Source organism: Rutidosis leptorrhynchoides, chromosome 9, assembly GCF_046630445.1.
Source record: "Rutidosis leptorrhynchoides isolate AG116_Rl617_1_P2 chromosome 9, CSIRO_AGI_Rlap_v1, whole genome shotgun sequence".
Lineage (NCBI taxonomy): Eukaryota > Viridiplantae > Streptophyta > Magnoliopsida > Asterales > Asteraceae > Rutidosis > Rutidosis leptorrhynchoides.
This window is the reverse complement of record NC_092341.1, coordinates 355,663,233-355,678,171: the sequence shown is the minus strand read 5'-3', so window position 1 is coordinate 355,678,171 and position 14,939 is coordinate 355,663,233. Positions and strand designations below refer to the sequence as shown.

The 14,939-nt window shown below is 36.5% G+C and overlaps 1 pseudogene; it reads right to left on the bottom strand.

The window, feature by feature from the left end:
* Positions 1-12,206: 12,206 nt before the first annotated feature.
* Positions 12,207-13,500, bottom strand: LOC139869224 (uncharacterized; annotated as a pseudogene).
* Between the last annotated feature and the right edge of the window lie 1,439 nt (positions 13,501-14,939).

Below are 14,939 nucleotides of genomic sequence, written 5' to 3'. Positions count from 1 at the left end.
ATCTAAGGTTTAACAGTGCCACTCTTCATACTTCAACAAACGCATAACACGCAAGTGTAAATTCCTATACTAATGTACTTTAGTAAACTCTAAACCAGTAAAGTTATACTAGAAGTTTCATCAGTAACAACATAACTTAAGGATCAAAAGGTGTCATTAGTAGCAACATAAACATTGACCACCATTAAAATGACGAATTGCATCACCATTAAATGTGACATATCTTGTATAAGGCCACTTTAGAGCTTCGTAGAAAAGGACTTGAGGTTGCATACGCCCCTTTTCACACCTTTTAAGTACATCTTCCCAACTTCCAATTACCTACATATATTCACAATCAAAATGGTAGGAGCAGCAACATCTAAGAAAATATCATTTCATTTTTATCATTATACAACATAAGTAAATGAGTGCAAAGTCTGTTACCTTAATAGTTTGATCATCATACATCTCCCACTGCTGACGAACATGGTTTTAAGTAAAGCAAATATAATGTAGTCCGTAATAGCATACCTTAGATTAACAGTAAGGAAAAAAAAATTGTAAATGACTTAAGCTTTCTAGGAGACGGAATATGATGTCAACAAATTATGCATGGGTTTCAATATACTCTAGTGTTAAACATTCAATAGATCTTAAAGGCATCTATATGTCTTATTGGAACACAAAAAGTATAAAAAAAAACAAACATGAAATAGGAGATTTCCCATTCTAAGAAATAAAGTATTTACCATTGAAACCAGATGGCGCTTGTTAATCGGATCAACTCCATCACAAAGAACGCTTAAATCCAGTTCATTAGATAGTGCTGCCAACGTCGACCTGATGTCTTCAAAACTTTCAGTCACTTTATGCAAACCAAGTACTGCAGAACAACCAATTTTCGTTAGGCTTTAATGAAGTTCAAAAAATAAAGAAACGGTGTAATGTGTGACAGATAAATCTTGCAATTTCAGCCAGTGTGATTACTGACCGGGTTAATCCAATTGTGTTTTTATCTCGAACCGGTCATAATCATAATAAAGAAGAGACAATGCTTGGAGCAATTTTCTGATATCCATTAATTTAATAATCAATTACAATTTATACTAGAAGCTATACTTGTAACTGAAAGTTAACGTGCAATACCACTACTAATTTAGCTATAATAATGCAACTAAAAAGAGACTTGAATGCATGCATAATTGTCGCCAGAACATGTGGATCATGGAGAAGATTTCCTCAACCCTCACGTGCCCTTAGACTTATTCCATAATACTTGAAGTAACTACAATATTTGATGGACTGCCAAAATGCACCCAAGCCCATTAATCCAAGTAGCGATCTGGGATTTTCCTTGTACGTATGTGCCTAGTAGGAGCACTGCCATGGACCGGCCCACTATCAGACCCCATATTTATTTCCACTCCAGCTGGGCAGCTGTCATATACATACTAAGAACCCTAAATCGGTAACCATAAAAATCAAATCAATGGAGAATCCAAGTTACGATTGTATCATAAATGCTGAAGCTCTCGAATTGATTCTCTCTAACATTAAAGAAGAAGCTCAATCTGTAGATTACGGTGATATTGTTGCTCTAAATACGTTTTCCAATTCATTCCCTCTGCAAGACGACATCGTTAAGAAGGAGAAAGAAGAAGCCAAGAAAGAAGAAGCCGTGAGAGAGGAGGAAAAGAAGATTCTTGAGTAAGATAACTTGTTTTCTGTATTAACTTTTCAATAACATTAGGGAAAATCATGGCTGCAAATATATGTAGCCAAAAGGCTGCAATTTATGCTTAGAAAATTAACTTTCATTACTTTTGTCTTTTTTGAACGATAATGGCTTCCTCAAATTTTTGTGTATAGCTCATTTTTTCTGTGAAAGTTGAAACTAAAAGGATATACATTATCTTAATTAGGTGTTATTGATCTAAATACGTAGATTTTGTGAGGTTTTTGTAGCCAACAAAGCTACATGGACTTGCAGCCATGTTAATCCCCAATTCATTAGAGAAAATCACCATTGAAGGAATATGAATATGTCTAACTAACAATTAAAAAAATATTAAGATAAAAGAAATGTCTCTATGCAGATTATTCCTAGAAGTTTTATATAAATAACAAATTTGTAACATCCCGCGTTTTTCCGTTAAATTTAATTTTAACACCGTCTTTTTTTTTAAATAATATCTTTCGCTATTTAAATTCCCAATTTCTGTTGACTAACGTTTATAATATTCTCGTTATTAATTATAACATCACTCGTCTACTCGAGCGTTTTTTTTTTTAAAATATTTCGTTTGGTTAATTCCCGCACCCGACTACAAACATGAGGGACTTAAGTTGACAAGTGGGCAAAGTGGTGACTAGGTCAACTAGTCAACCACTTCACCTCCTCCATTCATTTCCACCAACACCTCTTCCTCTTTTTCTCTCTACTTCTCTTTTATGAACATAAACACCAAAATCACAAAATCATCATCTAAATCCGATTGGAGAAGCAAACATCAAAACAAATTGTACTTTTGGAATCCTCGTTTCATCCTCTTCGATTTGATACTAGTCTCATGGCATGGGGTAAGAATTTCTCATGAAACCCTAACTTGTTAAATTCGTTTTTAGACTTGTCAAGTGGTTAATTAGTGTCTATGGCTCGTAGGGATGTCGTGTATGTAATTTGTATGCTCGTTCTTCGTGTTTTGAAAATATGACATGAACACCCAAATGGGTCTAACTTAATCTTGAGTTTTGGTTGCTCAAATGATGTTATAAGATAAAGTGTATGTGTTAAAAGTGTTAGTTACTTCATTAGCTTCGTTTTGATATGTTGGATGATGAAAAACTAGCTCAATAACATGAAATGTCTTTTGGTGAATCGATTATCGTTTTGGTAGGAACTTGATGCGGTTGAATGCTAGTTGAGACACTTGTTTGAATGTATGCTAGTTAACTAGTTAAATTGTATGCGTAAATAGCTTCGAAATGGTGTGATGTATGCTAGCGTTTGATTAGTGAATCATAAGTCTCATTTGTGTCGAAATTGATTTTGAAACGATAACTTGGCTAGTGATTTTGACGTAGTAAATGTTTATTGAAACTTGGAATATGCGTCTAGTTGCAATGTATGCGTTATTACCTTCAAAACGGCATATCATTTCTATGTTAAAAGTTCCCGAATCATAAAATACGTTTTACGAACTTGAAACTTTGAAAATAAACCTTTCTTGATCAATTGACGAGTTTTCGATTATTGTAAATGATGTTTTTGATTGATGATATGTGGTTAGTTGTATTCCTCGTCAAAATACCTTTTCGACGATATATGATAGACATTATAAGTGTTTGCGGGTCAAGAATTGGGTTGGAAAAGGTTTTGGTTCGTGCACACTTGGAAAAACTGACCAGAATTCTCTGCCCAGGTAGTGGCGCGGCGCGCCACATCCCCGCGCGGCGCGCAGAATCGCCTGGCCAGATTCTGCTCACTTTGTCACATTTCACGCGAAATGTTTGACTAGCTACCGACCTCCGATTCACATGAAACTTGTTTTAATATACTTGTATATGAATATTTAGCATACAAAAATAGTTCGGGACCCGACCCGAACGCGTTGACTTTTTCGTTGACTTTGACCAAGTTTGACTTTTAGTCAAACTTAACCAAACTTTTATACAATCATTCTAACATGCTTTTATACTTGTTTCTTGTATGAAACTTGACAACGTGATTCACATGCTATACTTAATCGAGTCGTAACGAGCCATAGGACTAATTGAACACATTTCACCCGACCTTGTGTCGTAACCGGTTAATTGACACAACTTACTTGTTTAGGTCAAGGCTAAGCAACTTTCATGCATACGTTACTTTGTGAAGTACTTTTATACTCGTGCACTCGAGGTGAGATCATAGTCCCACCTTTTCAACAACTTTTTATACTTTTAAATTGTGGGCTGAGAAACATATACTTTGTTACATTTTGTACTACTTACTTTTATACTTTGAACACAAGTACAAGGAAAACAAACATTCCACAGCGAGTTAGAACAAAAATCCTCAATTCGATTATCATTAGTTACACTTGCAGGGTGTAAGCGAGAACTTATATTGTGTGGCCATACGGGTTTGACAAACCCTCATTACGGACGGTTCGCTACCGTCTACGGATGAAATATATTTTCGGGAAACAGTGTATGTTCTAACACTATTGTGATGGGGTTCTATGGAAGGAAACGTTAAGTCTTGATAATTGGGTGCTCGCGAACAATACTTTTGGAATGCAAACGATTATGATAATCAACGTTATGGAAATACTAAATCTTGTGGTTCAAAAACAACGTTTACAAATACACCTATGATTTCACCAACGTTTTTCGTTGACAGTTTTCTATATGTTTCTCAGGTTCCTACTTGGCTATTTGATACATGCTTCCGCGTACATTCATACTTGCTTGGGGTCAAGCATACATGCATACACTCTGATTATTTGCTTGGGGTCAAGCATACATGCATACACTCTGATTATTTGCTTGGAGTCAAGATACATACATACATACGCTAGTGATAGCACCTTTGGATTCAAACTTTTGTTTACATACTTACGCTATTTATAGCAACTGTGTTTTTCAACTTATATTATGTCGCAAGTTATTTCATTTATACTTTATGACTTTTGTAAACTTAGACTTGTTGTCGAACGGTTTTGTAAACTAAACTTGCAAGTCTTGTACCTTTCAAATGAATGCGACATAATTTTGGTCAAACGAGTCTCATATAGGGACTACGACCACGCAACGGGACCTAAGTTAACGGCGCCGTCAATGACGATTTTGTCGGGTCGTTACAGATGGTATCAGAGCGTTGGTTGTAGGGAACTAGGACGTGCATTAGTGTGTCTAACAGAGTCGTTAGGACGCATTAGTGAGTCTAGACTACAACCGGATAGTTAGCATTTGCATTCTGACATACATTTGCTATAGATAGCACTTACTTGACTACTTGTGCATTATACTTGAATCATTCTTAGGCAAACTTTTTAATGGTACCCAACCTTCATCATACGAACTCGCATTCCGCCACTTTTTGGTAACACACGTAAATTCATGATTCATACACGTATGGATGACGACGACTTCATTAGTCACACTTGTTCGGGAACTCTGTCTCCCGGATTGTTATTTGCCACCGTTTCAACTTACTATCGATTTCCCACTGGTGTTTCTTACTATCTACTTTTTGGTGTTACTACCATCACTACTCTAGGTGAGTATCGTCATCAACATTTATCACTACGGTTGCGTGCTACTCGTTATCATGACTCGTTACTCTTTTCATACCTAAATACATTATTGTTTGAATCGAACCGATTTGACGTTAACAATCATTTATACCCTTCCCGCGGGGAAACGCTTCTTTAGAGTTGTAGAAACTATTTCGATTTAATACGAGTCACGTTTGAGACGTCGTTACATTTTGTTCATTTTAGATTTTCGCGATGACACGAACTTGAATCTATAGAGTGATGTGGGAATGGAGGTATGAGTTAGCGTAATATAACGACACTCGATCAACGTGGTTATATTACGGTAAGACATACCAAAGTTCTAGTGACGCGTGATGGTGGTTAGACTCGATCAACCTAAACACCACCATGTGCCATGTACATGACTTCATCCTTTCATGTTTGGACATCCGAAAACTCCGAGAATATTGATAACAACCATACCGGGGACACCCCTTCGACTTTTGTCGAACTATACTTATGCTTCCGAATGAATTACCGATTCCTCTCGACTTCAACCGTATGTTACACGTGTATACTATCTCGTCCTCGCACAGTCTTATTGACTAATTACGATATACTCGTTATGCTCGCACCGAGGCGGAAACTTCTCTCTCACCACACTCGTACTTCCGGTTCAGGAAATCTTTATTCTAAACTCCCAATGGAGGGAGGGACTCTCCACGTTATACTAGTATTCGCCTCGAGGGTGAATAGTCTCGACGAACGTATTTGAAAACCGATAAATCTTCCGCGACGCGAATTTTCTTGAGAAACTTGTCCTAGCTAACGTTTTCAATTCCTAGCAAACGTGTTCAATATGCCTTAGGGAAATGTACCCCGTTTCGGATCGAGATCCTCGTTTCACTTCTAGATTTTGGAGTGCCTTACAAAAAGCCTCGGGACCGCGTTTAGACATGAGTACCGCGTACCATCCACAACCCGACGGACCGAACAAACATGCGATTTAAACCTTGGAAACCATAATACAAGTTTGTATTACCAACTTCAAATTTACTTGAGAAAAGTATTTTCCTTTAACCGAATCCTCGTACTACAATGATTTTCATTCGAGTTTTAACGTCACTCCTTTTGAAACCACATGTGACCGGAAACGTCATTCTCCTTTGTCGAACCAAGTAAACGATGATCAATTCACCGGGGCCGAGGTTATTCATGAGCAACCGAGAAAATTTATTCATATTCAGGTAAAACCCTACGCGATTCGTAATCACCAAGAGCTACGCCGATGTTAGACGTAAACATTTCAAATTCCACGTGGGAAACCGCGTCACGTTAAAAGTCGCACCTTGGAAAGGTTTAATCCGTTTCGGGAAATGTAGGAAGCTAAATCCGCGATATTTTGATCCTTTAAATTCTTGGGGCGTTTTGGACCCGTCGCTAGCCGTTTAGACTTTTCCGACTCATTTTGGGTCTCCGTTTATCCTACATTCGATGTATCAACTCAAAGACGTGTTTTGCGAAACGAGAACTTGCTATCTCCTTTGATGAACTCACTATCGACGATAAACTTCATTCCTAGGAGGGCCGGTCGAAACCATGAATCGTGAACCCAAACTCTAAGACGACGTGAAATCCCGACTGTCAAAGTTTGTTGAAATGCCCAAGGGAGTACCTTCACTTATTCGTAGAACCAACAACGCAAGATCTCGAGGAAGAAACAACAACTACTACTTCCAACTAAATTTCGGGACGAAATTTCTTTTGAGTTGTGGATAATGTAACATCCCGCGTTTTTCCGTTAAATTTAATTTTAACACCGTCTTTTTTTTTAAATAATATCTTTCGCTATTTAAATTCCCAATTTCCGTTGACTAACGTTTATAATATTCTCGTTATTAATTATAACATCACTCGTCTACTCGAGCGTTTTTTTTTTTTAAATATTTCGTTTGGTTAATTCCCGCACCCGACTACAAACATGAGGGACTTAAGTTGACAAGTGGGCAAAGTGGTGACTAGGTCAACTAGTCAACCACTTCACCTCCTCCATTCATTTCCACCAACACCTCTTCCTCTTTTTCTCTCTACTTCTCTTTTATGAACATAAACACCAAAATCACAAAATCATCATCTAAATCCGATTGGAGAAGCAAACATCAAAACAAATTGTACTTTTGGAATCCTCGTTTCATCCTCTTCGATTTGATACTAGTCTCATGGCATGGGGTAAGAATTTCTCATGAAACCCTAACTTGTTAAATTCGTTTTTAGACTTGTCAAGTGGTTAATTAGTGTCTATGGCTCGTAGGGATGTCGTGTATGTAATTTGTATGCTCGTTCTTCGTGTTTTGAAAATATGACATGAACACCCAAATGGGTCTAACTTAATCTTGAGTTTTGGTTGCTCAAATGATGTTATAAGATAAAGTGTATGTGTTAAAAGTGTTAGTTACTTCATTAGCTTCGTTTTGATATGTTGGATGATGAAAAACTAGCTCAATAACATGAAATGTGTTTTTGGTGAATCGATTATCGTTTTGGTAGGAACTTGATGCGGTTGAATGCTAGTTGAGACACTTGTTGAATGTATGCTAGTTAACTAGTTAAATTGTATGCGTAAATAGCTTCGAAATGGTGTGATGTATGCTAGCGTTTGATTAGTGAATCATAAGTCTCATTTGTGTCGAAATTGATTTTGAAACGATAACGTGGCTAGTGATTTTGACGTAGTAAATGTTTATTGAAACTTGGAATATGCGTCTAGTTGCAATGTATGCGTTATTACCTTCAAAACGGCATATCATTTCTATGTTAAAAGTTCCCGAATCATAAAATACGTTTTACGAACTTGAAACTTTGAAAATAAACCTTTCTTGATCAATTGACGAGTTTTCAATTATTGTAAATGATGTTTTTGATTGATGATATGTGGTTAGTTGTATTCCTCGTCAAAATACCTTTTCGACGATATATGATAGACATTATAAGTGTTTGCGGGTCAAGAATTGGGTTGGAAAAGGTTTTGGTTCGTGCACACTTGGAAAAACTGACCAGAATTCTCTGCCCAGGTAGTGGCGCGGCGCGCCACATCCCCGCGCGGCGCGCAGAATCGCCTGGCCAGATTCTGCTCACTTTGTCACATTTCACGCGAAATGTTTGACTAGCTACAGACCTCCGATTCACATGAAACTTGTTTTAATATACTTGTATATGAATATTTAGCATAGAAAAATAGTTCGGGACCCGACCCGAACGCGTTGACTTTTTCGTTGACTTTGACCAAGTTTGACTTTTAGTCAAACTTAACCAAACTTTTATACAATCATTCTAACATGCTTTTATACTTGTTTCTTGTATGAAACTTGACAACGTGATTCACATGCTATACTTAATCGAGTCGTAACGAGCCATAGGACTAATTGAACACATTTCACCCGACCTTGTGTCGTAACCGGTTAATTGACACAACTTACTTGTTTAGGTCAAGGCTAAGCAACTTTCATGCATACGTTACTTTGTGAAGTACTTTTATACTCGTGCACTCGAGGTGAGATCATAGTCCCACCTTTTCAACAACTTTTTATACTTTTAAATTGTGGGCTGAGAAACATATACTTTGTTACATTTTGTACTACTTACTTTTATACTTTGAACACAAGTACAAGGAAAACAAACATTCCACAGCGAGTTAGAACAAAAATCCTCAATTCGATTATCATTAGTTACACTTGCAGGGTGTAAGCGAGAACTTATATTGTGTGGCCATACGGGTTTGACAAACCCTCATTACGGACGGTTCGCTACCGTCTACGGATGAAATATATTTTCGGGAAACAGTGTATGTTCTAACACTATTGTGATGGGGTTCTATGGAAGGAAACGTTAAGTCTTGATAATTGGGTGCTCGCGAACAATACTTTTGGAATGCAAACGATTATGATAATCAACGTTATGGAAATACTAAATCTTGTGGTTCAAAAACAACGTTTACAAATACACCTATGATTTCACCAACGTTTTTCGTTGACAGTTTTCTATATGTTTCTCAGGTTCCTACTTGGCTATTTGATACATGCTTCCGCGTACATTCATACTTGCTTGGGGTCAAGCATACATGCATACACTCTGATTATTTGCTTGGGGTCAAGCATACATGCATACACTCTGATTATTTACTTGGAGTCAAGATACATACATACATACGCTAGTGATAGCACCTTTGGATTCAAACTTTTGTTTACATACTTACGCTATTTATAGCAACTGTGTTTTTCAACTTATATTATGTCGCAAGTTATTTCATTTATACTTTATGACTTTTGTAAACTTAGACTTGTTGTCGAACGGTTTTGTAAACTAAACTTGCAAGTCTTGTACCTTTCAAATGAATGCGACATAATTTTGGTCAAACGAGTCTCATATAGGGACTACGACCACGCAACGGGACCTAAGTTAACGGCGCCGTCAATGACGATTTTGTCGGGTCGTTACAAAATTGAAGTTGAAATATTATCACATGTATATAAAGTTCTATAAAGTAGTAGACAATCATATTATTGAGATAAGCTTGCCACAAGAGAGTATAACATAACTCTCATTGCACCTTGTAATATAGTCACACAATTGAAAGAGTTCATTAAGCCATACATATTTGTAAGAAACTTGAATAGAATATACTACACATCTCTTTACCAAACCCATTCGATAATAAATTCCTTCCAACTAACTAATAGATGCCTCCAATGCATATAGAGACATATAGTATACTTTTACTAACTACAGTAATATAGAAGCCGATGAATGTACATGTGACAACTTCATCCCATTAGGAGGTTATGAAATAGTAATCCAACACATTCAATGAGATAGTAACACATAGGTAGCCTGGGATAAATATAAATAAAGTATCATGCAAGTTTTAAAATTGTGTTTTTGACTGATAAGAACATGGAACGTCGAGCTAGAAAATAAAAAACATTGAAACAGTCTTTTACTCGTAACATATATAGTCTTACTAACCAGATGAACCCATCTAATGTCACAAGCATGATATTTTCTCCATCTTCAAGCTTATTGTCTAACTTTAGATACTTTGATGGTCTGCTGCTATAATTGATAATTGTTGTTCACAAAGATGAATTTAAGCATAAACTTTGATTAGGATACTCTTTATAACGTCCTTAAGTACAAAGAATAAGCAAATCAATTCAGGATTAACAAATTATTGAAAAACTCACCTGATGAAAATCCCCATGTGTTATATTGATATGAATATAAACCTACAAATACACAGGATGAGACGAATTGATTCAAATACATTTGTGTGATGTATTGTATCAAAGTAAACTGAATATTAGAAGCTTATTAGCAATAAATAATTCTTAAGCAATATTCATTTCTTGTATATTATAGTTATTATAATTATAATTTACAGGAAACTCAAAGGAATTGTTGGTCTAATCTTCATAGTTGCTGCTTGTTTGGTTGCAATACCACCAATCTTATAAACTAAGATGAAGGATAATCCCATGATCAAATTCTTTTTGGTTGCTAGCTGCGGGATGTTTTTCGTTGTAGCGCATGATTTCCGCCTCTCTTTGATTCAAGGCTGTGGAACAAGAAAAAGATTTAAAATGATAGTTTTATTTGGATTCGCAGGTGTTTTAACCTTGGCTTCTGCTGTTATCATTCCCTTTGTCATGGATTTCGAAGAGTGCTTACATTATCAGAAGAAAACTAAAATCTATTTTCTTGGAAACAACTACAACAACAACAATACTCAATCCCAAACATAGTAGTAAGAAAACTAAGACATGTTTTATTGGAATGTAATTTTATGGATTTAGAGTAATCTCTTATGTACATTTCTGTTCAAATTATGACTTTCTTTTTGTGGAATGTAGGTTACCATTTTGAATTCGGAGTCTGTATATATATTAGTCCTGTTTGTTTGCTAGTGACACGTAGGTGGAAAAATGTACACTTTATCTTTTCCAAGTCGTACTTAGTGTTTCGTAAAGTTGTGAATGGCATGGGTGGTCCCTAGTACGATCCGATGGCCATCTGCACCACCTTTATGTTGCATGGATCATGGCAAATAAAGAACACTTGGTGTGGTACATGTGATACGCACATTACGAAGGTAGTACTCGCTTTTGTCTATGCGTGACTATACTTGTTATTTTTGACACGTGAGTAGCACGTGGGATGTGCTATACGAAGAACCTAATTACTGCACTTTTAGATTAGATGGATAGATCTGGATGGATCGATTATTGTTAATCTGTTATAATTACATTGATTTATTGGATCACAATCTATTAAAGTAAGCACACTACTTTACGTGGCTTACGCCTTTAACTCTTAACCCTATGATCAGATGGGTTGGGTCATATCGATATTGTCGAGTCAATAGCCTCTTGATTAGTGAATCACTAATTGAACTGATGGATCAAAGTTTTTTTTTTTTTTTTTTTGAAGTCATATAATCGAAACTGTATCAAATTGGGTTATCACAAATCGATCCATTGTCAGGTCTAGTTTATACATAGTCACCCAACATATTTGATCAAAGTCAGTTATCCCACATTATTCACTCCTGTTTTAGCATAAAAAGGTTCTTATTTCACCCAAATTACTTATCGTTCAAAAACATACGCTTATGCATAAAAACATGCTACACCGATCTAGTCACAAGGGTGATTGGTTTCTTAAGAGACCATAACCATGCAAAAGGACCAAAACAGCTTTACTATTACATTAATGAATACACACTTCAAATATTTTTACACACAACAGACCACCACCAGTTGGTAGCATGGATTGATTACTTCTCATGTGCGATTACAGGCCAAGTATTTTCCATACATTCTGGAACATTTATCAACATACAGATTCCAGTATTTTATATTAGGAGTATTATTTTAAACATAACAAAATAACAAAACCAACCAACAATAGCCAAAACCTCACACCATATTAAGCAGATGGCCTTGCAACCTGCATAGAAGTGGATTTCCACTCAACAGTTTCACCACAATGTCCACCTGTAACTCCAACTGGATACGACCCGCCCAAATTGACCTCTGCCGGCTCAAACCCACCAACAAAAGTTTTTGTCAAAGCAGGGGGAGGTCTAACAGCAATAGCTTTCAAACGGTATCGTTCAGCTCGAGATCCAATAACCTGGCCCAAAATAGACGCTGCAATTGTAAACGCCATTGCGGTTTTTGGCATCAAAACAGACTTTCTAAGCATGCCTATGAAAGGAACAGCTGCATGAACGGCTACAAACCACGAAGGTGAAAATTTCTTGGTGTGTTCTCGCCATACTCCTAATGGGACATTAACTGCCATACCTAATACACCAATCACTAGTACCTTTGCAGGTAAAGGTTGTGGTCTGAGGTTTTTTGCAAAGGCGGTTCGAGCTATTGCCGCCCGAGCCGCCACGATTGATGGTGGACACGTGTACTTTACGCGTGATGGAAGTTTGAATGCTTTAGCCACGAGAGGTAGAACGTTAGCTACCGCCCTATATGATTTGACTATCGGACAATTCCCACTTTTCAACCACTCCTCGCCCATTGCCTCATGGTTTGAGTCTCCTTTCTGTAATATTATTTAATAATATTTAAATAATTGCAATTTTAACAAAAGAAATATTACAATGTTGATATAACTGGTAGCTCCCAATACCTGAGAAGAGTCTTTTTTAGATTTGTGTTTCTTTTGTTGATTCTTGAACATGTCGTTAAAATGCATCAAATCCGAAGGACCCTCCAAAACCTGCGAGACTTATAGTAGCGGCTTTTGTGGCTAAAGGATTAAAGAGACATTACTTCGGCCTTTACCTTTTGGGGAAATTGCAATGATCCCTCAGAAAGTGGAACAACATTGTTTTGTCCATGGAAGAGCCTAAACGCCATATCAAAATTGGGACCATCCTCGAATATAGGACCTTTTGTTTCCCGGGCCTATAAAAATAATAGTAACATTAGTTCATATGCACCGAGTTGGCTTTAACCCATGACATTACAATCATGAATAGTGTAGGTGAGTTATTTGTGTTCCGTTCATTATTTAAAGTGAAATTGATAATGGAAATAAGACACTTACAGGCAATGGGAAGGCCATTGACGGAGAAAAGGAGAAGTTGGTTGGTTCATTTATGTTACGCAAAAACGGGCAACGAACAATATCGTTCTGTGAGGGTGAAGATTCATTGGCCATATTACTACAGAAAAAATTCATTTCTCAGCAAGCTTGCCTGCAAATTAGAGACAACTGTCAAAAACAGGTACCCAAATTATACACAGATATAGACATATGAACGAGATTTCCTGCTTTAGACAGACAGGAGGTCAAAATATACATGTGTTGATCACAAATATGTTAACACTTCTGTACATAGTACCAAGACCTTTTTGTTATGAGACTACACATGGGTTTTGGTTCAAAAATGTCTAGACAAAAATCCAAAGAAACAACAAAAAGTAGATAAGAAATATAGAGTAAACTTCTAGGGTTGCTTAATACGGTCGATGTGGTCCTTGATCAACGATAGAAAGATAGAAAAAATGTTGACTTTAGGTTTATAGTGTTCTATTTCAACAGAAGAACGTCAACAACTCATTAACAAACTCATAGTTAATACCGCAAACAACAACAACAACAACAACAAAACACAGAAAGTAATATATCTTCAAAGGGTAAAAATCAAAAGTTTTATCACATAAAACCTAAATTAGTACACCACCTGACCTAATAAACCTAGTTCACAATTTCACCTAAACCTCATCAGCAATTCCACCTAAAATTTAAAGTCAACACAATCTAGTTACAAGTTTACAACTTACATAAAAATGCACAAATCTAATGTAACGACCCGACAAAATCGTCATTGACGGCGCCATTAACTTAGGTCCTGTTGTGTGGTCATAGTCCCTATATGAGACGCGTTTGACCAAAATTATGTCGCATTCATTTGAAACATGCATGACTTGCAAAGTTTAGTTTACCAAACGGATTGACAACAAGTTTAAGTTTACAAAAGTAGTAATGTATAAATGAAATAACTTGCGACATTAGTTGAAAATCACAGTTGCTATAAATAGCGTAAGTATGTAGACAAAAGTTTGAATCCAAGGGTGCTATCACTAGCGTATGTATGTATGTATGTATGTATGTATGTATGTATGTATGTATGTATGTATGTATGTATGTATGTATGTATGCTTGACCCCAAGCAAGAAATCAGAGTGTATGCATGTATGCTTGACTCCAAGCAAGTAATTAAAGTGTGCGGAAGCATGTATCAAGTAGCCAAGTATGAACCTGAGAAACATATAGAAAACTATCAATGAAAAACGTTGGTGAAAATCATAGATGTGGTAATAAACGTTATTTTTGAATCACAAGATTTAGTATTTCCATAAAATTGATCATCCAAAAGTTACATTCCAAAAGTTTGTTCGCGAGCACCCAATTATCAATGCTTAACATTTCCTCCCATAGAACCCCATCAAAATAGTGTTAGAACATACACTGTTTCTCAAAAATATATTTCATTCGTAAACGGTAGCGAACCGTTTGAATGAGGGTTTGTCAAACCCATATGGATCCATACAACATAAGTTCTCGCTTACACCCAGCAAGTGTAACTAATGATAATCGAATTGAGGATTTTGTTCTAAACTCGCTGTAGAATGT